At 38.3% G+C, this 26,511-nt stretch overlaps 1 long non-coding RNA gene across 3 annotated transcripts; it reads right to left on the bottom strand.

Annotated features, from left to right (window-relative positions):
• Nucleotides 1–7,988: 7,988 nt before the first annotated feature.
• On the bottom strand, nt 7,989–25,802 carry LOC104005814 (uncharacterized). Of its 3 annotated transcripts, XR_008547157.1 has the most exons (6): nt 25,755–25,802; nt 25,108–25,255; nt 21,096–21,266; nt 13,066–14,443; nt 11,175–11,310; nt 7,989–8,488 (listed from the first exon to the last, which is right to left on the bottom strand). It is a non-coding gene; the product is annotated as an uncharacterized LOC104005814 (long non-coding RNA). The 3 variants fall into 3 exon arrangements; XR_008547158.1 differs by lacking the exon at nt 21,096–21,266; XR_001713748.3 differs by lacking the exons at nt 13,066–14,443; nt 21,096–21,266.
• Between the last annotated feature and the right edge of the window lie 709 nt (nt 25,803–26,511).

Genomic DNA, 26,511 nt, shown 5'->3' with positions numbered 1-26,511 from the left:
GTAGATCTACTTTTAGTTCTTTAAGACATCTCCATACTGTTTTCCATAGAGGTTGTACTAATTTACATTTTCACCAGCAGTGTACAAAGTGGTCCTTTTTTTACCACATCCACACCGATATATATACTTATCTATTGTTTGTTGGCTTTTGAATAACAGCAATTCCTGTAGGAGTAAGATGATATCTTTGTGGTTTTAATTTACATTTCCCTAATGATTAGTGAAGTTGAACATTTTTTCATGTTTGTTTGCCATTTGTATATCTTCTTCCGAGAAATATCTATTCATGTCATTTGCCTACTTTTTGATGGGTTTGTTTTTTTCTTGCTGATTTGTGTTCCTTGTAGATTCTGGATATTAGCCCTTTGTCAGATGCATAGTTTGCAAATATTTTCTCCCATTCTGTGGGTTTTCTGTTTACTCTGATGATTATTTCTTTTGCAGATATTACCATCTTGGTAAAGATTTCCTTCACCACCTATACCTTCATGTGCACACAGACACACATAACCAGGGTTTTTGTTCCTCCTGAGACCTTTTTCCCTCTGTACCTTCACACTAGATTGGAAGTTATTTTCATGTAGGATATGTGACAATGTAGAATTCACTAGGTATGACAGGAAGATGTCCAATAGATATATGTCAAGTGAATGAATGAATACCTGAGATTTACCTTTAACAAAACATCCTCATGAGATGCATCAAGTGTGTGAAGCTCTCAGCACAGTGTCTAGCACCTACTGAATGCTCAACAAAAGTATTCAATAGGTGCTAGACACTGTGCTCAGAGACTAATGTAAGAGATTATTTGAATCATTATTATCATAATTACATATATTATCATATATTATCTTACAACTAATGTAAGAGATCATTGTAGTCATTATTATCATAATTTTCATCATGTCTCATATTGTCCCTTGACTTAAAAAGATCTCTGTGTCATAGAAACTAAGGTTCTTAGCCAAATATATTTGGATTGCCTGCTTCCATTTCTAGCTTCAAGCCAGTGGTGCATGTTCTGTTTTAGATAGGAGCCCCTTTTGACCCTAATATACGTCATCCCCTTTCCCAAAACCCAAATTCATTTAACTGGCTCATTCCAGCTTTTAAATTTTGGCTCAGTGTGAGCTTTCTCTAAGAAGCAAAAGGACATGGAACTTTAAACCTTTCCCTGTATCTGCAGATACAGATAGTGAATTGAGGGGTTTTATGTTGTAAGTACTGTACAGAGATATTCACACAGGTGCTGGAAAGAAGACTACAATCCCTGGATGTTAAAGTTTTTAGATTCTTGCATAGTTCTCCATAATAACAATAACATATGAAGAGGATTCTATTATTAAAAGATACATGTGTAATAAATGAACTTCATCCCCCTGAAAATTTTAAACAATACAGCATGAAGTAAAAAGCTCAAATGCCCTTTACCTATCTTCAATTCTACTCTCTTTCCCAGAGGTAATCACTAAGTGGTACTAGCCGCTCAGTGGGTATCAATCCAAAATGATTTCAATGTATTTATAAAATAGGGTGCACATTACAGTTGTAAAAGTGTTTTCTTATATGTTATCTCACTTGTTTCTTATGAATGGTAGGTATATCCAGATGTATGAGATGAGACTTATGGAGGCTCACTTGCCCAAAGTTTCTCAGCTGGTCACTTGCTCAGCAGAAGTTGAATTCTTGATCCAGGTCTCTGAAGCATGTGCGAGGTATTGCTGTGAGCATTTTGCATGTGTTATCTCATTTAACTTTTATGCTGTCCCCTTTAAGTAGGCGTGATTATAATCTCCATTTAAAGATGAGAGAACTGGGGTTCAGAGAGGTTAAATAAGAAGTGCCAGACACACAGTTTGTCAGTGTCAGACTTGAATCCAGCAAGGCTCCTTTTAAGCCTGGAGATTCACTAGGCTCCATTAATCACCATGTTATATTAATCACTATGTTATAAATGTATTATATTGTATAGTCTCCTGTTTTTGCATATGCCATCTCACAGTGGTATATATTTAAGCCTGATAGAAAGGGTGAGAGCATGGTACTCCTATAAGAAATTGTTTAGATCTAATTAATTTTGTTGTACTTCTCTATGTTGCTTATATTTTTATATCTGGTTAGACTATATCTTCATATACTTAAAGCTCTGTCAGCAGCTGTACTTGGTGTGAGGTGCTCAATAGCTTTCTTCTTCTCCTTTTTAAAGTAAGACTAAGGGAGGTATATTATTTTCCTATCAATCTTGATTGAGTGTGAACTGCAGGTGGGTATATAGTGAAGATGATGTGAGAGCTCTAAAAGTCTCACATTGGGGGTTGTCTGGTGCACGTATCTAGAAAGTTATAACTTAAAAATACTTCAAGTTTAGAGGCTTTGAGTCATAGCCCCTCATTTAGGTATGATGCAAGAATACTCACAAAGTTAATTCTTTCATATAGTTTTTTTTAAAATCCACATCTAAATAAACTCATGTTAGACAAAAGAGAAAATAAAATCAGTGGGTATTCCAGTGGTGACTCTTATCCAGGAATCCAAAGAAGTTTAAAAACAACAACAGCAACAGCGTTAGCAGCAGCTACAGTTCATTAATCCTTATAACTTCATTGCCACTGATAGTGACAACTTTTGAGAAAGAAAAGTGGTGTGGTGTGGTGTGTAAATATGTCAGGTAATAGGAACAAAGGAGAGTCAAGGGAGAAAACAAGGCTCTGTGGTGCATTATCTCGAGAAAGGCAGACCCACGGTCAAGTGTAGGAAAAGCTCAGTGTTATATTTTAAACCATGTCCATGTTTTCTTCTGATGTCACTTTAAGAAATGTAGCTACTGAGAAGCATTTTAAACTTACTGCCTAAAACAATTTTGCTTAACTATTATCAACTAAAATTTCTTCCTTTTTTTTTTTTTTAAAGAAGACCATATTCCAGCTAATTAAAGCATTAATGTCCTTCTGGTTAATTGTCTTAGTCTAAGAAAACAGTAAAGAAAAATCCTACTCAATATTTGGCCCTGGAAAATCTGGCAGAATTCCTCTGCCTTTGGGATAGATGGCATATTGAGTTGGTCACTGCCTGGGGAAGGACTTGAACAACAATGAAAACATGAAGGCTCAGTAATCATCAATCTTGTTGCAGTTAATTAACTTTTGACAAAACTATTCTATGTGTCGTGCTTTATTTTTTCATGTTTGGCCCATCATTTAATAAAAGATCATAACAGAGGTGGGTTAACACAATTTTTTTTCTTACTAGCAAGTTGATAAAAATGTTTTTGTCCCAACCAGACCAAAGGTCTGTGTTGTATGAATCATCTTTGTCAGTGTCCCAAACCCCGTCTTTGTCCAGAAATGTGTAGGTAGAGTTTGGTTTATCTAAAGTCAGCATACTCCGTATTTGTAAAACCTACTCCCTCAAACCACCTTTCTAACCCAACTCCTGAAGTCACTCTAAATCTTATTTATTGATTCTCAGTAATTTGCTACTGATATTTTTGCTCTAAGTGTACTAGTCCATTCTCATACTGCTATAAAGAAATACATGAGACTGGGTAATTTACAAAGAAAAGGGGTTTAATTGGCTCCCAGTTCCACAGGCTGTATAGGAAGCATGGCTGGGGAGGCCTCAGGAAGCTTACAATCATGGCAGAAGGTGAAGGGGAAACAGGCTTATCTTCACATGGCCAGAGCAGGAGGAAGAGAGAGAGACAGGGGAGCTGCCACACATGTTTAAACAACCAGACCTTGAGATAACTCATTTCCACGAGAGCAGCACCAAAGGGGAAATCCACCTCCATGACCCAATCACCTCCCACCAGGCCCCACCTCCAACATTGGGGATTACAATTTGATGTGAGATTTGGGCAGCTACACAGACACTAAGTTCTATCTAAAAGATTTTCAATCATTTTATAAAGAAAATAAAATCTGTATGGCTATGCATGTGTGTCTTGAAAAATAAATTTGACAAAGAAGTTTCCTTCTTTTAAAAGTCCCTGAGTATTTCTTATTTCATAGGTTCTCAAAGTTTGTTCCCTAGACAAGTAGCATTGACATCACCTTGGAACTTGTTAGAAATGCAAATACTTGGGCTCCAGGCCTATTGAATCAGAAACTCTGGGGGTAGAGCCCAGCAATCATGTTTTGACAAGTTCTTCAGATGATTTTGATGCTCAAGGTTGAGACCCACTGTGTCATGATTAATCTTATGTCAACTTGACTGCATAAGGAATACCTAGATAGCTAAAGCATTACTTCTGGGTGAGTCTGTGAGGTCATTTCCTGAGGAGATTGGTGTGTAAGTCAGTGGATTGAGCAGGAAAGATCCTCTCTCAAAATGTGAGCAGGCACCATCCAGTTGGCTGGGGGCCAGATAGAGCAAAAGGAGGAAAGGATTTCTCTTTCACCTGGAGCCAGGACACTTTTTTTTTCTGACATCAGAACTCCAGACTCTTGGGCCTTTGGAGTCCATAATGTATGCCAATGGCACCTCCAGGTTCTCAGGCCTTCAGCTTTGGACTGAGCATTACACCACTGGCTTCCTTGCTTCTAAAACTTTCAAACTTGGACTGAGCCATGCTGCCAACATCCCAAGTTGCCCAGTTTGCAGGTGGCCTGTTGTGGGAGCTTTCAACCTCCATAATTAAGTGAGCCAATTCTCCTAATAAATCACTCCCATCTCTCTCTTTCTCCCTCTATCTCTGTATTGTCTCTCTGTCTCTATCTCTCTATCTCTTCATCCATCCATCCATCCATCCATTCATTCATCCACCCATTCATCCATCCTATTTGTTCTGTGCCTTTGGAGAACCCTGACCAATACACACTGTTTCCAAGTGACCTCCCTAACTTTTCCTAAAATATCATCTCAGCACAGTCATGTGTCTATAAAAACTTGACAAAATCTGTTTCTTGAAATCCGTGGATTTCTTTTTAAGTTAAAAATTACAGATAGGTTTTACTCTTTCTGAATCTCATTTTAATTTAGTTGTGGTGAATACCAAGTAGCTACATTCATCGATAATTCATAAGTCATAAACTCACAAGTCTTTGGGGCCAACAAGGTGGCATAGGTAATATAAAACCAATGTAAGAAAATAGAGAATAGTGACAACTGTGTTAACAAATGAAGAGTGTATTCCTTCCTGCTTAAATCTATTGAAACTCATATTTAAAAGAATATTGTATGGTAAAACAAAACAGACATGTTTATACTACAGCCTTCAGTTTATACTGTTGTCTATTACACTAAGGAAATCTATTTAAAGCCTATCTCAAGAAAATGATTTGTATTGAATAAATAGGGAAACTATTTAATTCTGATCGCTAGAATTGCATATATTTCTAGATAAATATGAACCTCAGAGTAAATAAAAGAAAATGAAAATGTATAGTATGATAAAATTATTTGCTTTGAGTTGGACTTTAGAAAATCAAAGTAGGGTTTCTAACAAGGTTTAAAGACTTATGCAGGTTTTGAGATCTTTTTATGATGACTTGATTTTATTTCCTCATCTGATTTCACCTAGCATTAAGCTAAGAAATATATGCAAGAGAAAATCCAAGACAGCTGCCAATTGAAAAGAAATTAAAACATGAAGAGGTAGAGAAACTAACATAATATATACCTTTTTGATCTAAGAGCACCATTTTGCAGGACTCTTGGATTTTTGGATAAAAAGTTAATATAAGTAATGCAAGTGTTACTGATTTCCTTTCATCCAATTCATAGAAAAGAAAATTACATTTCTAGGTGTGTTTCCCCTTCCAAGAGAAGATAATAACTTTCTGGTTAGCATAAATTCCCCCTTTCCTTTTCCTCAAAAAGAGACATACTGAAAAAATAGACATTTCTTTCTTTCTAGCTTAAAAACATTATTTATTTTGGGCTTCTAAAAACTATAACTATAAAATTAAAGATTTAGATATAGGCTCTCTTTTATTGGTTTCCTTTAAACAACATAATCTATATGTTTTAAAACTCATATCTTTATATTGTAATATCAGTGAAATTCTCTGGTATTTTCAAACGTCAGGTAGATAAAACTCTAAACATTTATCTAAAAAATTTACTAATTGTGGATCCAAAATATGAATTCATTCCCAAAGCATTTTTTTTCTGTTCTGCCTTTCAGCTAAAGTTTGAGTTATGAATTCAAATGTTTTCAGGGCTCAGGTGAGGAAAACAGTAAAACTGGCTAGGTGGAGACTGAAGATTTGGAAGCAATTTTTGGCATGGAAGAACTTGAGACCAGCATTACCAGATCTTCCCATTTTTCAAGAGAAACTGAAAATATCTTCTCTTTAATGTGAAATCTCTGTATTTAAAATGCTATATATTAATTTTTTTAAATAAACAGGATTTGGGTTAGGCACAATTCTCTGGTTATATCCTCTGAACTGGCATTTAATGATCCCTTTCTCTGGTGGCTATAGAGATGATGGGTGCAAGATGGAGCATTTTCCTAAAGTATTGAGCCATGGAACAATTTCCTGAGACATCCTTCTTTGGGGTTACTGTCTAAATGCCCCACTGGCTGGTGCGGCATCCCTTGCAAAGACTGAACTTATGTATTTCCTGGAAATGCCTCATTTTGGGGTAAACCAGGAATGTTGGTCACTGTCAGCCTGAGGTGTTGGCTCTATTTAAATGCACATGGACTGAAAAAGAAAAAAATTATATGAAAGTTTCTAGGTATTCTGACACCACTTGAAGGTTGTTCCATACCCTAGGGACCTTAATGTGTCAGTTTAAACTCAATTTAACAATTTGTTATGCATTTCCCATGTGCCAGATACTGTTCTAGGTACTTGGGATTATCAGTGGATTAAAAAAAAAGACAAAGATTCCTTCTCCCATGGAGGGCAATTTACACTCTAATCAGGAGAAACAAATAGCAAACAATTATCATGAAAGGAAAAACCCCAATTTACAGAAAACACTAAATGTGCTTTGAGAAGGAGAAAAGTTAGCAAAGCATTGGGAGATTTGGATTACAGAGGTTTGGGTCTCTTTGCAATATAAAAATCTTTGTCTAGGAAAGACGGTAAGGGAGTGGGCCAGGAAGATATCTGAATATATGCTCCAGGCCATGGGAGCAAATGGATCCAAGGCCTATGTGTCTGTATTTTCTAGGAATAGCGAGGAGGCCAGCATGTGGGAACCCAGATAATGAGGTCTGTGGTGGTAGGAAATGAGGTTAAAGCAACCATGGGAGAAAAATAATCATCAGGGACTTGTGTGTCACCATAAGGACTTTGACTTTTGCTTTGATGGAAATAGGGAGCCAGCTCAGGGTTTTGAGCAAAAGACTTACATAATTTGATTTACATTTTAAAGGAATAACTCTACTTAGTTTGTCGAGAGTAGATTTAAGACTTACAGGTGGTGGGTGAGAAGCACAGAGCAGAGACCTGCAAGGAAGCTATTGAAATAAACCAGAAGAAAGATCATGGTGGCTTGTACCAAAGAGGCAATTTTATTGGCGAAAAGTGGTCAAATTTTAGATTTTTTTAACTATGTATTTCAAAGTATTTTTTCTATTTCTTTTCTTTTCTGTTTCTTTCTTTTTTTTTTTTTTTGAGACAGTGTCTGCCTCTGTTTCCCAGGCTGCAGTACAGTGGTGCAATTCTAGCACCTTGCAGCCTCAAACTCCTGTGTTCAAGCAATCTTCCTGGCTATGCCTCCTGAGTAGCTAGGACTACTGGAAGGTGCCATCATGCTGGCTATTTTTTATTTTTACGTTTTTGTAAAGATGGGGTCTTTCTACATTGCCAAGGCTGAACTCTTGACCTCAAGCAATCCTGCTGCCCTTTCCTTCTAAAGTGTTGAGATTACAGGGGGAATGAGCCACCACACCCATCCAAAATAATTTTAGAAAAGTTGCAGAGAGTTCCCAAGTAACCTTTACCTAGCTTCCCCTGACGTTAATATCTTACATAATAATGGTCCATTTTTTAAAACTTAAGAGATTAATAGTCGTACAATACCATTAATTAAATTATAGATTTTTATTATATTATTTATATTTCATCAGTTTTTCCACTTAGTGTTCTTTTTTTCTGTTCCAGGATCCAAACCAGGGTTCCACCATCATGATCTCAGCCATGATGTCTCTTTGGCTTCCTCCAATCTGTGAGTTTCTCAGTCTTGTGCTGTCTTTTGTGACCTTGTCACTTTTGTAAAGTACTGGTTAAGTATCTTGTAGACTTGCTTCCTTTCAAATTGGGTTTGTCTATATTTTCTCATAATTGTTGTAAGAGTATAGATTTTGAGGATAAATATCACGGAGATGATGGGTCTTTTCATCATACTGTATTGGGGGCACATGATATCAACAAGAGTTATTACCAGTGATTCTGTGATCACTTGGTTAAGTTGCTTTCAGGTTTCTCTCCTGTAATGTTGCTATTTTCCTCTTTCCATACTCTATTCCTTAGAAGCAGGTCACTAAGTCTAGCCCACACTCAAGGGGTTGGGAGTTAAGCTTGAACTCCTAGAGGGAGAAATATCAAAGAATTTGTGGACATATAATAAAATCACTATAGTAATTAATAAATATTTTGGGGGAGATACTTTGAAGCTATGCAAATAACATATTTCTCTTTAAGTTTTACATGAATTGATGGATCTTGCCTGTGGAAATTATTGTGGCGTTCTATTAGTGATTTTCTATTTCCCTCAATCCTTCCACATAAATTAATTGAAATTCTTCTGTAAGAAGGATTTGTCCCTTCTCTCTGGTATATGTATTTTATAATTTATTTATATCAGTCTGAACTCATGTATTTAACTGTCTTTTGGGTTAGAATCCAATGCTATCGTTATTTATTTATTTATTTGGTCAAATTGTTCTAGCTTTGGTCATTGGCAACTCTGATTTTCTCCCGTTTCTTTTTGATGTACCCGCCTCCCTGGCCCCCCATTCTTTGGAGCACTTCCCTACTTTCTAGCACTACAAAATGCTCCAGGCTTCTCTTATATTTTCCCCTGCAACAACCCTAGAATCAGTGATTTTCCAAAGAAGCCCTGGTACCTTTTGTTGAAGGATGATATTTAGAAAGTAAGATCTGGACACTAGGTAGACTTGCTGCTAGTGGGATGTCATTACCTCTAGACCTGTCTCAGCAGACACAGCTAGGAAATAAATACATATTACTAACCCAAGTATGTTAGTTTCCTATGCTCTGTAACAAATTACCACAAACTTAGTGGCTTAAAACCATACCAATTTATCAGCTTACAGTTCTGGAGGTCAAGCATCTGAAATGAATTTCAGTGGGCTAAAATCAAGATATTGGCAGGATTACATTACTTCTGGAGGCTCTAAGAGAGAATCTGTTTCCTTGCCTTTTCCATCCTTTAAAGATTTCATTCCTTGACTCAGACACTTTCTTCCATTTCAAAGCCAGCATCAGAGGCATCTTCAAATCACCATTGCATCATTCTGACACTCTGCTTTTGTTATCGCTTCTCCTCTGACTCTTTTAAGGACCATTGTGATTACGTTGGACCCACCCAGATAATCCAGGTTAATCTCCCCATCTCAAGGCTCTCAACTTAATCACATCTGCAAAGTCCCTTTTGTCACATAAAGTAATATATTCACATTTGCCCAAGATGAGGATGCAAATATATTTGGAGAGGGGGCATTCTTCCACCTACCACTTTATGCATATATGCAACTATGTTTATTTATGTATTCACCTCTCTGTGTGTATATATACATAATATATATATTGTAATATATATAGTAATATATTGTATTACATTATTACAATTTTATATATTTAATATATTACAATATATTTTATATATTTAATATATTACAATATATTAAAATAAACATAAGTTCATAGTGATATCTGGATCAATTTTGATGATAGAGCCAAATCAATTTCAAGTTAGATTGGGTGTAAAGTAAGAGAAAGAGAAGAGTCCAGGATGACTTAAGGTTTTGACACTTGAAAGAACAAAGCTGACAACAAGTGAGAAGAGGAAGGCTTAGGTCAAGCAGCTTTTGCAAGAATTAAGTCTTGGGCATGGTAAATATTAGATTTTTATCATTATAGAAATACAAGTAGAACTGCTGACTAAGAGTTTGGAATTTCAGAGTGAGGTCTTTCTTAAAATGGAGATGTAATTTTATAATGGATACAGAATACCAGTAGGAAGAATATCAGGTATTTAAAAATGTAGGAATATCCTCAAAAATATTAACTCAGTCTTGTACATGGTAAGTTTTAGATTTTTATTAGAAATACAGGTAGACCTGTTGACTAGGAATTTGGATATAAGAGTTTGGAATTTTGGAGTGAAGACTGAACTGAAACTATAAATTTGGGAGCTACTAGTATAAAGATAGCATTTGATGCCCCAATGAGCTAACCAAAGGAGTAAGTGTAGACAGAGAAGCAGCTCATAATGTTTGACAATTGAGTCCTGGCATTATCCAACATTAAGAAATTGTAGAGAAAAGGGACATGAAGCAGAGAGTGAGTTAGAAAGAGTAGATTTTAGCTGCTTAGTAAGAGTGAAATAGAAGGCCAGGTGTGGTGGCTTATGCCTATAATCCCAGTATTTTGGGAGGCCAAGGTGGGCAGATCACGAGGTCAGGAGTTCCAGACCAGCCTGGCCAACATGGTGAAACTCCGTCTCTACCAAAGATACAAAAAATTAGCTGGATATGGTGGCATACACCTGTAATCCCAGCTACTCGGGCAGCTGAGGCAGGAGAATTGCTTGAACCTGGGAGGCAGAGGTTGCGGTGAGCCAAGATCATGCCATTGCACTCCAGCCTAGGTGACAGGGTGAGACTCCAACTCAAAAAAAAAAAAAAAAAAAAAAAAGCAGAGTGAAACAGAATAGCTCTGACTTGGAAAGATTATGCTTTAAAATGGAGATGTAATTTTGAAATGGATACTGAATACAAGTAGGAAGAATATCAGGTATTTAAAAATGTAGGGACATCATCTCAAAACTATTGAATCAAATAATATACCTCTCACAGTTGCAATAGAAATTAGTACTTTTATAACTGTCTTTTATAGCAGAAAACAGTAAAAATATTACCAAACTTGTATTCATTATTTAGACATGGTTAAACTCAACGCCTCTATTGAGAAATATTCTAATTTATTAGTTCCAAAAGAATAAATTAGTTTGAAGAACTTCACTTTTACCTGGTCTTAAGAGCATTCGTCATCACACTGTTCACACTTTCTGGGTTGCAAGCAGTCTTAGAAGAACTAAGATACTGGGCAGCCTGTCCTCCAATTTACTCGACTTAAAAGGCAATCAAGGTTGATCTCAGCTATTCTATGAAGCAGACAGAGGGAATTCATTCCTCAAAGACAATTGCTGTAAGTTCTATAAATTCTTTGAAACTCAAAACATTTCTTATGAAACTGTAGAGAAAATTAGTGCCTACTAATAAACTTATTATCCTCTAATTCTCACAGCACAAATTATATGTATGGAAACATAAAAAAAGCAATATTAAGGGTAAGATTACAGCAAACAATCTTTTCCACCTCAGTCTAAAAATATCGACTCAAAAGATAAGCAAAGACAAAAGAATTGTTGTTATAAAATAAGCCATAACATTGGTCCATTGATTGGAGATAAAAATGTAATTTCCTCTTAAATTATCCCATGGGGTGCAATTTGGCAGTATTAGACTTCAATAATCACACGAGTTTAGGTACTTTTCTATTTAACTTAGTAGTTCTCTCAAGAGGAATGAACTATGGGGAATTAAAATGAATACAGATTGCTAACAGAGGAAGCTTGGGCAGAATCTTGCCTAGGCTGGCATTTAAGGCTCCTAAAATTACTAAATGTACTAATTTACTAGTAGATTTTAACACACTAGTTCATTAAAATGTCCTAATACATTTTAAGCCCAAGGGGCTGTATATTAGGGAAAAAACAAATAGAATATATAAAGATACATATGAGGAGATTTATTATGGGATTTGGCTCATGAGATTGTGGTGGCTGTGAAATCTCATGACATGCCATTTGCAGGATGGAGAACCAGGGAAGTCAGTAGCATAATTCTGTCTGAGTTCAAAGATCTGACTCTAGTGTAGCTGGTGACATAACTCCCAGTCTGAGGTCAAAGGCCTGAGAACTGAGAGTGTGGGTGGAAGAAGGTCTGAGAATCAGGAACTCTGATATCTGAAAGTAGGAGGAAGATGTATGTCCTAGCTCAGAGAAAAAGACAATTCACCTTTTCTCCACCTTTTTATTTTATCTAGGCCCACAATGATTGGAAGATGCCTACCCACACTGATGAGGGTGAATCTTCTTTATTCGGTCCACTGAATTAAATGCCAGTGTCTTCTGGAGACACCCTCGTGGATGTACCTAGAAATCATATTTTACTAGCTATATGGACATCCATTAGCCCAGTCAAGTTGACACATAAAATTAAACATCACAAGTCCATCCCTTGTCGACTTGGTATCCTTAAGCATCTCCTTAAACCATATTTGATCTCAAAATAAACACAACGATGAGGTTATAATTCTACCTAACAAATACAACTATCCTATGTATAGCTAAAAATTCATTAATCCCTTCCCCAGAAGAGGTAGTAAAGTCTTTGAATGATGTTTACTCTTCTCTTGATATCCTGTAATTTAAGTAATATGATGTAAAATTTGCAATATTTAAATGCTGATATAAAGTGAATACATCTTATGTTACATAATTAGGGAATAAGAGAAGAAATAAAGCAAAGATATTTGCTTAAATATGTATATATAGATATACACATATATACAGAAATGCATTCATAACAAAATAAGAGGAAAATAATTATGACGATTATAATCCTTATTTCTTCAACTTGTCCTGTGGTCACAGCTAGTATTTATAACTTCCTTCTTCTACTCATTCTGTATATTCTTTGCCTTCAGCAAGAACCTTATCTGGCTATGGTCCTTTATCTGTTGGGGTGATCCAAACTTTTGTTCTTGAAGGGTTCCCCCTGGATTGGGTTGCTGTATTTTTCATTGACCTTAATCACAGGGTGGGGTAATATTAAGAGATGCCCTAAGGTATTACCTGTATTCCAGACATACTCTTCTTTACCTCCATTGTGCAGTGGTAGTCAATTTTTCCTTGGTATCCCAGAGTAATCACCCCAGGCAGCACTGTAACTCCCTTCTTGGCCTGTTGACTCAGAGGCATGAGAAGCCCAAAGTTGCTGCGTGGCAGTCTTAAGTTTTAGTTCAATAGAATTGTTGTGTCTCCTGGTAGAAGCATTCCTCTCTCTAGAACTAAGACCTCTAGGCCAGCAGAGGATAAAGTCATGGGAACAGGAAGCAAACGTTTTGCTAGTGGACCATTAGGGGTAATAGTAAGCGGTGTCATTTCCTTTTCCATCCTTTGATTCCCGGACTCATGTATCTTAGCTATTGGAGAAACAGCACCATATATTGGAGACTGATTCAGAGCATACCCAGACTTTTGGAGAACCTTCCCCCAGCCCTACAAGGTATTGCCACCTAGCTGGCATGGAGTCTTCAAAAGGCCATTCCACTGTTCTACAAAGCCAGCTACTCCAGCAAGATCAGTGAATCCTATGAGCACAAGTGCTATTGCTGCCCTTCTTTGGCTTTGAAGTGAGTTCTTTGGTCAAAAGCAATGATATGAAGAATACCATGATGATAAGTTATTCTGTAAGTCCAGGGATGGTAGTGTTCACAGAAGCATTGCATGCAGGGAAGGAAAAATCTGTATCCAGACTGTTTATTTTAATAAGGACACAATGCTGTCCTTTCCACAGTATATAAGCAGTTCAATGTAATCAGCCTGCCACCAGGTATCTGGCTGATCATGCTGGGAAATTGTACCATATCAGAGTCTCAGCTGCTGGCAGATTGAGCACTCAATGGTGGCTGTAACCAGATCCACCTTGGTCAGTGGAAGTCTGTGTGGCTGAGCCCATGCATAGCTTCCATCGCAACCAACATGGCCACTTTCTTCATGAGCCCATTGGGTGATGACAGGAGTGGCTGAGGAAAGAAGCTGGCTGGTATCCACAGAATGAGTCATCCTATCTTGATTGTTAAAATCCTATCCTGCTGGGGTTACCCTTTAGTGAGCATTCACACGAGACACAAATATCTTTACATTTTCTTTGCCCATTCAGAGAAGTCTATTCACATACCTCTTCCTCCAATTTTGTTATCACCAATTTTCCAATTATGTTCCTTCCAAGTTTCATCCAGCCCGACCAGTGGTTACAGCCCACGAATCAGTATATAATCAGTATATAATCACACATCTGGCCGTTTCTCCTTCCAAGCGAAGTACACAACCAGATGCACTGCCAGAAGTTCTGCCCACAGGGGTGGGGGGCATTTTTCTTCTCCATCGTCTTTCAGGGATGTCCCAGAAAGGGGCTGTAATGCTGAAGCTGTCCACTTTCAGATAGTACCTGTGTATTATGCAGAGACATCTATAAACTAGGCCCAAGTTTTCTCTTCCTCTGTTAACTTATTGTAGGGAAATCCCCATGAGGCCATAGGTACAGGACACAGGTGCAGGCAGTGTAGCAGGAGTGGGGACCATGAATATTTGGACCACTTCCTCATGTAACTTACTTGTGCCTTCAGGGCCTACTTGGGCCCAATCACATATACACCACTTCCATTTGATAATGCAGTTTTGCTGTGCATACCTAACTTTATGACTTAGTGGGTCATCTAACACCCAGTTCATCAAAGGTAGTTTGGGTTCCTTGGACTCATGGTGGCCCATGGTTAACCATTCAGTTTCTATTAAGTCCCAGCAACAGGAAAAGAGCTATTACTCAAAAGGAGAGTAGTTATCTGCAGATGATGGGAGGGCCTTGTTCCAAAAACCTGAAGGCCTGATCTGCAGTTTACCTATGGAGGCCTGCTAAAGGCTCCAAACAGCATCCTAATCTACCACTGACACTTTAAGCAACAATGGTGCTTAAAGATAAGGATGCATATGGCCCAAGAGGCAGAGCTGCTTACACAGCAGCCTGGACCTTTCAGAACCTTCTTTTTGTTCAAGACCCCACTAGAAACTAGCAGCTTTGTAGGTCAGTTGGGAAGTACACCAGAGTAACACACTAAAATGGGAAATATGTTGCTTCCAAAGTCCTAGCAGGCCCACTAAGCATCGTGCCTCTTTTTTTATTGTAGATGAGGCTGGGTACAACAATGTATTCATCTTAGAAGAGATATCTTGACATGCCTCATACCACTCAATCCCTAGAAATTTAACAGAGGTAAAGGCTGCTGAATTTTAGTCAGGTTTATTTCCTATCCTCTGACAATGCAAATGCCTTACCAATAAGTCTAGAGTAGTTGCTGCCTCCCACGCACTAGGTCCAATCAGTAGAATGTCATCAATATAGTGGACCAGAGTGATATGTTGTGGAAGGGAAAGATAATCAAGATCCCTGCAAACTATATTATGACATAGGGCTGGAGAGTTGATATACCCCCAATCTCCCAAGGTAGAAAAGAGAAGGTGGGTTACTGACTTGCCAGCTGAAACCAAACTACTTCTGATGAGCTTTATGGACAAGTATAGAGAAAAAGTCATTTGTCATGTCAATAGCTGCATACCAGATACCAAGGGGGATGTGTTATTTTGCTCTAGCAATGAAACTACATCTGGCATACTAGCTGCAATTGGAATCATCACGTAGTTAAGCTGACAATAATTCTCCAAGATCTGTCAACTGTCATCTGTACAGGTCAAATGGAGGGATTATAGGAGGATGCGGTGGGAATCACCAGCCCTGCATCTTTCAAGTCCTTAATGGTGGCACTAATCTTTGCAATCCCCCAAGAATACCATATTTCTTTTGATTTACCATTTTCCTAGGTAGAAACAGTTCTAATGGCTTCTCTTTGGCCTTTCACCCCATAATAGGTAAGAAAACCAATCTGGGGACTCTACCAGCGGCTAAGTATGTTTGTTCCAATTATGCAGTCTGGATTTGAAGAAATAACCACAAGATGGGTTCTGGGACCCACCAAATCCACTGTGAGACAGATTTAAGCTGAAACTACATTGATCACCTGACCTCTGTAAGCCTCTACCTGCTCTGACTGGACTGACATTATGGGTCTCCCAGAATCAATATACAGTTGACCCTTGAATAATATGAGTTTGAACTACACAAATCCACCTATATGTGGATTTTTTTCAACAAATGCATTAAAAATGTTTTTGCAACAATTTGAAAAAAAAACTTGCAGATGAACTACATAGACTGGAAATATTTTTAAAAAATTAATAAATAGCCTGAGCATGGTGGCTGAAGCCTGTAATCCCAGCACTTTGGGAGGCTGAGGTGGGTGGGTCACTTGAGGTCAGGAGTTCGAGACCAGCCTGGTCAATGTGGTGAAACCCCGTCTCTACTAAAAATACAAAAATTAGCTGGGCATGCTGGCATGTGTCTGTAATCCCAGCTACTCAGGAGGCTGAGGCAGAAAAATCTCTTGAAACCAGGAGGCTGGGCTGCAGTGAGCCAAGATCATACCACTGCACTCCAGCCTGGGCAACAGAGCAAGACTCCATCTCAAAAAGAAAAAAAATTAAGAAAAATGTAAGTATGTCATGAATTCATAAAATATATGTAGATGCTAGTATACTTTATCATTTACTACCATAAAATATATACAGATATATTACAAAAAGTTAAACTTATGCACAGATACACAGTACATGGTGCCACTAGCAGTTGAGAGAAATGTAAATAAATATAAAGATGCAGTATTACATTATAACTGCATAATATTAACTGTAGCATATACTGTACTACTGTAATAATTTTGTAGCCACCTCCTGTTGCTATTGTGGCAAGCTCAAGTATTGTATCTTGTTAAAACACCATATGATACTAATCCTCACCAAATAAGCAGTTCATCTCTCCAGTAAATTGCATATTGCAGTAAAAAATGATGTCTCACAGTTTTCTCCTGTTATTCATTGTGTTTAGCGCAATACTGCAAACCTTGAATAACACCATGGGACTCATAAAAAGTGCCAGTAGTGATGCTAGAAGTGCTACTAGGATACAGAAAAAAGTCATAACATTACAAGAAAAATTTAATTACTTGATATGTACTATAGATTGAGTTCTGCAGCTGTGGTTGTTCATCATTTCAAGATAAATGAATCAAGTGTAAGAACCATTGTAAAGAGAGAGAGAGAGAAGAAAAGAGAGAGAAAGAATTCATAAAACCCTTGCTGCAGCTACTTCAGCGTGCATAAAACCCTTGCACATTTTTCAGCTGGGTGCAGTGGCTCATGCCTGTAATGCCAGCACTTTGGGAGGCCGAGGCGGATGGATAACCTGAGGTCGGCAGTTTGAGACAAGCCTAACCAACATGGAGAAACCCCATCTCTACTAAAAATACAAAATTAGCCGGGGTTGGTGGTGCATGCCTGTAATCCCAGCTACTCAGGAGGCTGAGGCAGGAGAATCACTTGAACACGGGAGGTGGAGGTTGCAATGAGCCAAGATCGTGCCATTGCACTCCAGCCTGGGCAACAAGAGCAAAACTCCATCTCAAAAAAAGAAAAAAACCCTTTTATCTTGTATTGAAAATGTAGTTTTTATGTGGATGCAGGATTGCTACAAGAAAGGCATATCTATGAACTCTAATATGATTTCAGAAAAAGCAAAGTCATTACATGACAATTTAAAGCAAAGGTGAAGGAACTAAAGCTGGAGAAATTAAGCCAGCAAAGGATGGTTTGATAATTTTAGAAACAGTTTGGTTTTTAAAAAACGTCAAGATAACAGAAAAAGCAGCTTCTGCCAACCAACAGACAGCAGACAAGTTCCCAGAAGTCATTACGAAAATCACTGAAGAGAAAAGGATATCTGCCTGAACAGCTTTTAAATGCAGACCAAAAGTCCTATTGTAGAAAAAAAAAAAGCCACAAAGAACATGTATTAGTAAGAAAGATAAGAACCAGGATTTAAGGCAAGGAGGAATAGGCTAACTCTACTGTTTTGTGTAAATGAAGTGGAGTTTATAATCAAGACTACCTTATCTAGAAAGCCACTAACCCTCAAGCCTTAAAGGGAAAAAGTAAACACCAGCTGTCAGCCTTTGGTTGTACAACAAGAAGACCTAGACAACAAGAACTCTTTTTCTGGATTGGTTCCATTGACGATTTGTCCTTGAAGTCTGAGTTCTTTTGATATTAGACAATGCTCTTGGCCACCCACAATCCAATGAGTTCAACAATGAAGGTATCAAAGTGGTCTACTCGCCTCCAAAGACAACATCTCTAAGTCAGTCTCTAGGTCACAGTGTCATGAAGACTTTTAAGGTTCATCCCACATGCTACTCTATGGAAGAATTGTCAACACTATGAAAGATAACTTATGACAAAGAGAACATCATTAAAGTCTGGAAGGATCACTCCATTAAAGATGCAATCATTTTTATAGAAAAAGCCACAAAAGCCATCAAGCCTGAAATAAATTCCTGCTGGAGAAAACTGTCAAGGTATGCATGACTTTACAGGATTTACAACAGAGCCAATCAAGGAAACCATGAAAGAGATTGTGGATCAGGCAAAAAGATGATGGGTAAAGAAGGCTTTCAAAATATAGATTTTGAAGAAATTCAAGCATGAATAGACACACCAGAAAAATTAACAAAAGATGACTTGATCACTGCCAGGCAATGAGGAAGAAGACATAGAAGAAGCAATGCCAACAAACAAATTTATATGAGACAATCTGGCAGAAGCATTCTGATTATTCAAGATTGCCCTTTGATTTCTTTTATGACATGGAATCTTATGGGCATTGAACCTAAAACAAATAGTGAAAGAAGGTTTGGTGCCATATAGAAACATTTTTAGAGAGTTGAAAAAGCAAAAAATGTCAGAAATTACAATGTATTTCCTCAAAGTTACACCAAGTATGACAGCCTCTCCTGCCTCCCCTTCTACCTCCTCTCCCTCTTCTGCCTCTGCCTCTAAGTCAGCAATACCAACTTGCTCTTCTTCCTCCTCCTGCTCAGCCTACTTGACATGAAGATGATGAGGATGAAGGCCTTTATGATGAGCCACTCCTACTTAAATGAATAGTAAATATATTTTCTCTTCCTTTTGATTTTTCTTAATAACATATTTTCTAGCTTTATTGTGAGAATACAGTATATGATACATATCACATACAAAATATTTGTTAATTGATTATGTTTTGGTAAGGCTTCTGGTTAACAGTAGGCTACTAGTAGTTAAGTTTTTGGGGAGTCAAAAGTTTTGTGCTGATTTTCAATTGTGCAGAGATCAGCACCTCGGACTCCACATCATTCAAAGGTCAACTTTAGTTCAGAACCATTGTCCAGCAGTTATTCAAAGTTGTGATTATTTCTTTTTCTTCAATGCACAGTTACTTTTTTAAGAGGCCATGGGTCCCTTTAGGGAAAGCTGAGAGAAAAATTAACAGTATGAAATTTTGGTAGTGTACCAGGGTTCTTCCTTAGCGGGGACCCGGTCTCTCCTCATTCAAGGAGTTCTAGGTCTGTGAACTGGCTCAAGTCTGGGAGTTAATTGAAGGGCTGAGACTCTCTGTCTTTATGAGTCAGACTTTTGTTCACTATCTGCTTATACAGATCAAGTAAGAATTTAGTAGGCTTCCTATCTATTTCACTTCTAGGAACACATTATTAACTAGCCGTCCTCATAGTTCTCTGAGAATCAGACTATTCTGGTTGCTATTGTCCTTTATGGTAACTATGGCCACCTTGCCTCTGGCAGTTGAGTACTGACATGGGATTCAATTACTTCCTTTGCATTTAGGTTTTCCAATTGAGTGACTGCAGTTCACACTCTAGGGTCTGGCCTACAGAGAAGAACCATCATAGATGTCTCCAAGGATGCTAGGGATCCCCTCACACATTTATTTCTCAAAATAAATTTAGTAAAAGCTAGGTCTTAAATGACAAATCCACTCTGACATTCCAATTTCTCTAAGCCTTTGAATCCCTTCCTCTACATTAAAGCAGAGGAGATTAGGCAGGTGGGCTGTCTTTTGAACCATGTTTCAGGCAACCAAGCACCAGACAGATAGAACCCTTTCTTAGTCTCTGAGCAGTATCAGTAAATGCAGAATCTCTGCTTGGTGGGTCTATATCAATGAACTCAGCCTCATCCGATTTTATGCTCCTTCTACCATTATCTCACACCCTTAATATCCATTCCCATAAGGGTTCCCTGGATTTCTGCTTGCATAAATTAGAAAACACAAGTAGTTCTTTTGGAGTGTAGTATACCTTCTCATGAGTCTGCTGGGACTTGAGTCGAGTTATAGCTCTAGAATCAAAAAAGGGTGGTAGGAGCGGGCCCTGAGGAGAATTGATATTGTCTTGAATGGGAACTGCCTTACAGGAGGCCATTATCATTTCCTCAGGCAATGCAGGTTCAGTTCCCTCAGATGGAGGCAGATAGGTTGATACAACTGGGGGACAGTGGGGAGGCTGCTTTTTCTGGGGGTGAAGAGACCTCTTCCACTGGCAAAGCAGATTTACCCGAATTTAGGACTCAATGTCCCCAACTTCATTAGTGTTTTTCCATATGTCCCCATCTCAACTTACAGGATCCTATTTATTTCCAATGAATATCCTCACTACAATAGTAGACACTCTGTGAAGCTGGGACTTCCGCTTGTGTTGTAATTCAGCCAATCACAAAATAAGTCTTGTGCCTCCATCTGAGAAGGTTAACAGAGTACCCAGTTCCTTACTTCTTATGAGTGGTTGAATAGGAGTATCCAAGGCAGATATTTTGCATATCTCTATAACCAGATCATGCCATAGACTGTCAGTGCCTTTTTTTTTTCACTACTGGAAAGAGAGTCATTAGCATTTTAAAATCTAATTAGTGTAAAGAGCCAATCCCGGGAACCCCAAAATCAATTCAGAAAAACAGAAAAAAAATTCTATTTTTTTAAGAACCACCATCAGTACCAAAGTCTGTGTCAGTCAGGGTTCTCTAGAGAACAGAATCAATAGGATATGTGTACATACACACACCACACACACACACACACACACATATTATGGAAATTTGCTCACAAGATTATGGAGGCTGAGAAATCCCATGATATGCCATCTACAAGCTGGTGAACGAGGAAAGCCAATGGTGTAATGTACTCCAAGTCTGAAGGCCTGAGAGCCAGGGGAGTTGATAGTTTACCTCCCAGTTCAAGGCTGAGGGACCGAGAACCAGGAGGGTTAGGGAAAGGCCTGAAAATCAAGAAAGGAGGTACCAGCGTAAATCTTGGAGTCCAAAGGCCCAAGAACCAGGGGCACTGATGTCTGAGGGCAAGAGAAGTTGGATGTCCCAGCTCAAGGAAGGGAGGGTCGGGGTAGAGAGAAAATTAGCTCTTTCTCTACCTTTCTGTTATATTCAGACTCTTAATGGATTAGATGATGCCTGCCACATCCATCCAAAGAGGATGGATCTTCTTTATTCAGTCTACTTATTAAAATGCTAAAGTCTTCCAGAAACACCCTCACAGACATACCCAGAAATAATGTTTTGCCAGCGATGTGGGCACCCCTTGATCTAGTTAAGTTGGCACATAAAATTAATCATTAGAGTCTGTCAAGTACCTTCCAGGCGCATGTGTGTGTGTGTGTGTGTGTGTGTGTATGTATGTGTGAGAGAGAGAGAGAGAGAAAGAGAGGGAAAGAGAAAGGGAGAGAGAGAAATATGCTAATCTCAAGGGAAATCAGATGACTCCTCAATGTTGGTTGGCATATGCATGATTCTACTAGAAATCATTCTGCCATGAGGAATGAAATGAGTAGCATGAGAAGGCTCTGCCACATTTGACAAGCGCAAATGATGCCTTTCCAGATCTGTTTTCTTAAGCCAGAAGATTATATAAACACTTAAGAATTTTAGAATTTCCATACCAGTTTGACAGCCTAATATTCTCATTTCACAAAGGTGAAATGACAATGCCACGGAAACTGATGAATAGGTTTTAAAATAGAATGAAGCTTTTATAACTCTCTATAAGATATTGGCTTGAATCTCCTTTCATTTTATTTAGAGATAAAGATTCACCGCTAAAGCTAAGTGTACTCTTGATTCAACAAAAATCTACAGACATAATTCTGTTGTATGGGATACTCACTTTCTGTTTTATACAAAAAAAGTCTGTAAGTGTCAAAGAAAATTTTCTTAAATCAGTTGGTATACATCTAATTTTATGGCCATCTGCCTTTGAAAAAAGTGGGCCAATGCTTTACTGATTTGCAAATGTGCAAAAATATAGAGATCACCATTGGCTCTGTGCCATGCAGCTGGTCTATGTACATGTAACCTTGGGATTTCACTGTTACTGTGATGAGTTGGTTGAATGAATGAAACTGTTGGGGTTTTATTTAAGAATCTATTTTTATTTGCTGCTCATATTTCTAGCTTGCATTAACCAGGTTGAAAAAAATGAACCAGTGGACCAAATAGAATAATTACAAATACAAATGAGGTTTTGATGCAGACATTTCCTGATTTAGTTTCATGAGATGTTAATTAATTACTGAGTGGCAAAAAGGGCTTCATGGTCAAATAAGTTTGGGAAAAGTTGAGCTTAGTAAAGTTAAACAGATTTCTTTACTGAAAGATTACTCAGAATTTTTAATATGATAATGTGCTTTGTGAATCACTAAGAAAGGAGATATACATATATATAAATATATAGATAGATAAGGGTGTGTGTGTATGTGTGTTTGTGTGTGTGTGTGTAATCAAACCAAGAAATTTGAGGTACACAATTTGGGAAATACTGGTCTGGAGAAAAGTACTAGTACTGAGAATCGGTGTCTTGGTCTGGCACCTAGTTTGAGTCATTAGCTCGCTGTGGGATCTTATTCAAGTCATAGCCTCTAAAGGCCTTTTTGTTTTCTCTCTCTCTAAAATTAGGAGATTGAACTATATGACCTTTCAGTCCTTTTGCAGTTCTAGGAAACAAGTCCTGTTTTACAGAAGGATATTACTAACCTTGTTGACATCAACCACAAAATGTATATAAGTATCACCATCTTTTCTTAAGGTTATATTATGGATCCACAAACCATGAGTTTATCTAAACCATTCTTTAACCTGTGACTCAGCATTTTAAAATAACAAATGCTTACTGAGTTTACTTCTTCTGCTAGTTAGATCAAAGCCATTCATATACTTTAACTGGTGTTTCCCAGTTTTTATTTTGTTGGATTTTGAGTGAGCCTACATCAAGGAATCTACTTTGTTTTTGGATGCCACCATAAAGTGGCTCTTCCCTCTGAATTCAAATACCTGAGCTCCCTTAGTCATCTTGAAGTAAGTTCTGTTTAGTGCCCTGCAACACTCAATGTCAAACCAAGTAACACTGACCAAAGTAGATAAGAATCCTTGGTAGGTCTCTCCAAATAATTTGCCTTCTTAGGGATATCTGGTTCTAGGGTACAGTCTAAACAATGTCATTTGGTTTGGAGTCCAAGGACAAGATGGCATCTGAATTCATGGAGGCAAAGGCTGTGGTCCCCTCAGTATGGGCCAACATCTCAGCAGCTCCTGTTTGGATACCATGGCATTACATTCTAGCATGATAAATTTTTATTGTCATTCTGCTGGCCCAGACAAAATATGGCATTCTTTTTTGTATAATTTTCCCTTTTGCTTAAACATCTCATGGGACATAACTACCATTTAGACAGTCCTTCTTTCCAGTTTATGGAAATAACCAGTGAAGATGAAACAGGTAGATATTTTCTTGCCAAATATTGATTAAAATGGATGTTTTAGTTGAGAGAAAAAATACCTGCAAAACATAATACATTTTAGTTTATTTACAGAAATTACCTCAAAAATAAAGTTCAGAAGAATTTTATACCAGGAATCTCAACTTTTTAAAGAAGAAAGGATAGACAAGAGTTGAAAAATATTCTTCACAATATTGTATGTCTGGTGAAACTTAACATTTTAAAGAAAAATGGCTTGAATAAAACAATGGTATTAGTCTTCTTTTTTTTTGAAAAACATATACACATTTGTGATTTGGAGAGAACCAGTTTTTGGTAGACAAGTGGGCATGGGTACTTAGCAAATGCCTGTGCTATTGCTCCAACTATTCTGATTCATTCTAAGTGAGAGCCAAGAATATGGTCTGGTTTATGTGTCATGGTTCCTTCTTTTTAGCATTCACTCTCATCTATACCCTTTCCTAAGGGAGAGAAATATGCTAATGTTAAGGGAACTCACATAACTCCTTAATGTTTGTTGGCATAGGCATGATTCTACTAGAAATCATTCTGCCATGAAGGCTGAGATGAGTAGCATCAGTGCACCCAATGAAGGGCTCTGACACATTTGACAAAAGCAAATGTTCTCTCCAAATCATACATGTGAATATGTTTTTCCAAAAAAGGAGTACTAATACCATTGTTTTATTCATGCCATTTTTTCTTAAAAGTGCTAAGTTTTTCCAGACATACGATACTATGGAGAAGATTTTTCAACTCTTGTCTATTCTTTCTTCTTTAAAAAGTTGAGATTCCTGGTGTGAAATTCTCTTGAGCTTCATTTTTGAGGTAATTTCCGTAAATCAACTAAAATGTATTATGTTTTGCAGATAATTTCGTTTTCTAAGGAAAACCAACAATGCATTTAATCAAAAGCAAATATTTCTTCTGCTGCTTTTTGTTGGACCCATGCAGCATAATTTGAAAAGAATGACTAGCTGTGTTAAAGAAAAAGAAAAATTATATTAATAAAATGCTCTTTTTCTACATTGGCCCCACAATGATTACGTTGTCTGGGTCAATCTGTCGGGTAATTATTACTTTATATCCTTCTCAGGATAGTTTCCATATGTTCCCTTTTGCCTCAGAGCAATATCCTAATCTGCTGGCATGCTGTTTCATCAGGAAAGCATGCTTGGCTTCTCATAGGATCAAATGCAATGATTCCTTTTCTGGGACTAATGACCGCCAAGTGTCCTGGGAACAGGCTAACTGTGGCCTGATCTGTTCAGGCCAGGCCCGTCTTAGAACCAAGCAATTATTCATTGTCCTTATGTAGTGTTCAGCCACTTACAGTTTCTCTGTTTATTCTTCTCAATATCTCTTCCCTGATTGATGCATAGGACCTCTAGCTTGGGCTTTCCTCTTAGTTTAGAAGTTGAATACCATGGAGTAAGAGGGGTGGGTGGGTGCGTTGCAGGAGACCTTAGAGGCAGTGCTAACTTTTGACAAAACAGTGAAGTAGTTGAACAGAAGAAGAGGCAATTTCTTTCTAGAATTTCCACTCTTTCTCCCTCTCTCACTCTCTCTCTCCCTCCCTCCCCCACCCTCTCTCTCTCACATGCACTCATACACACACACACTCACACACACTCATGCACACTCTCCACTCCTTTCTCTTTCTTTGCCTCCCCATGGCCTCTCCTGAATCTTCTTTTTATTCTCTACTATCTATCAGTCTATCCTATGGTTTTATTTTTTTCTTAAATATCCACTGATAATATTAAAAGTTATGATCCCTTCAGAATTATTTGCATCTTATCTAGGACTCAAGACCAAAAGCCTTAAGAACTTAATAAAAGCAAAGCAAAAAGGTTACAGAAAAAGAATTGATTTCACCCTTTTCTAGCTCCTTTGCTTTCTGCTGCTCTGCAATAGGCAGGTGGAGGAGGAAAGGAAGAAAAGAAGGGGGAAGAAGAGGAGAAGGAGGAGGAGGAGGACCTGGCTCCAGCTGCCCACACTCTCCTTGGATGCTGGAGACCATGAGGTGGCAACAGTGCTAGGCGACTCTGGTGTGACCTCATAATGGCCTTATCTTCCACTGCATCTCCTCCCAGAGCCCAAGAGGCCCTGAGCCTGTGGAACCTAGCATTGAAATGGGGAGCAGACAGCCCAGCCCAGGTGAGCTTGGAAGAAGACCTTCGTACCTCAGATGTTGATTACAGCCTTTGGGACATTGATCAGAAGATCTGGTTAAGCTTCTGACCATGGAAATGTGAGGGAGGCAAGATGGCTGACTAGACGCAGTGGGAAAGAACATCTGCCACCAAGGGACCAGGAAATCCAGAGTACTGGTGCATTCCAAACAGATCTTCAGAGAAGGCATTGAAAATAAATGGAGGGAGGACACAGATGCTGGGCTGAAGGGCAAGGAGGTTGGGAACACTAGACTGGGCTCCCACACATGGGGACTCATTCCTGGCCCCCAATAACTCCTGGGGAAAGGGTGAGTTGAGCAGGCAAGGAGCAACCTGCTCTCACCATGGACCTCTGGAAATCTGGCAGCAGGAGACCCCACATCCCTCATGGACACTTGAGTTGGCAGGGAGAGCTGCTTAGAGAGGTAGTAGGAGCAGAATTCCAGCCGGTATGGAGCTCAGAGGGTTTTGTGAAGCAATGTCTACAGCAGATCATGGCCAGAAGCACCTATCCCTCAAGGGTTGCCTTGCTTCCCTAGGATACTTTAGCCTTATATGAA

This window comes from Pan troglodytes, chromosome 2 (genome assembly GCF_028858775.2).
Source record: "Pan troglodytes isolate AG18354 chromosome 2, NHGRI_mPanTro3-v2.0_pri, whole genome shotgun sequence".
Taxonomy (NCBI): Eukaryota; Metazoa; Chordata; class Mammalia; order Primates; family Hominidae; genus Pan; species Pan troglodytes.
The sequence above is the reverse complement of the archived record's forward strand: the minus strand, read 5'-3'. Positions and strand labels throughout refer to the sequence as shown.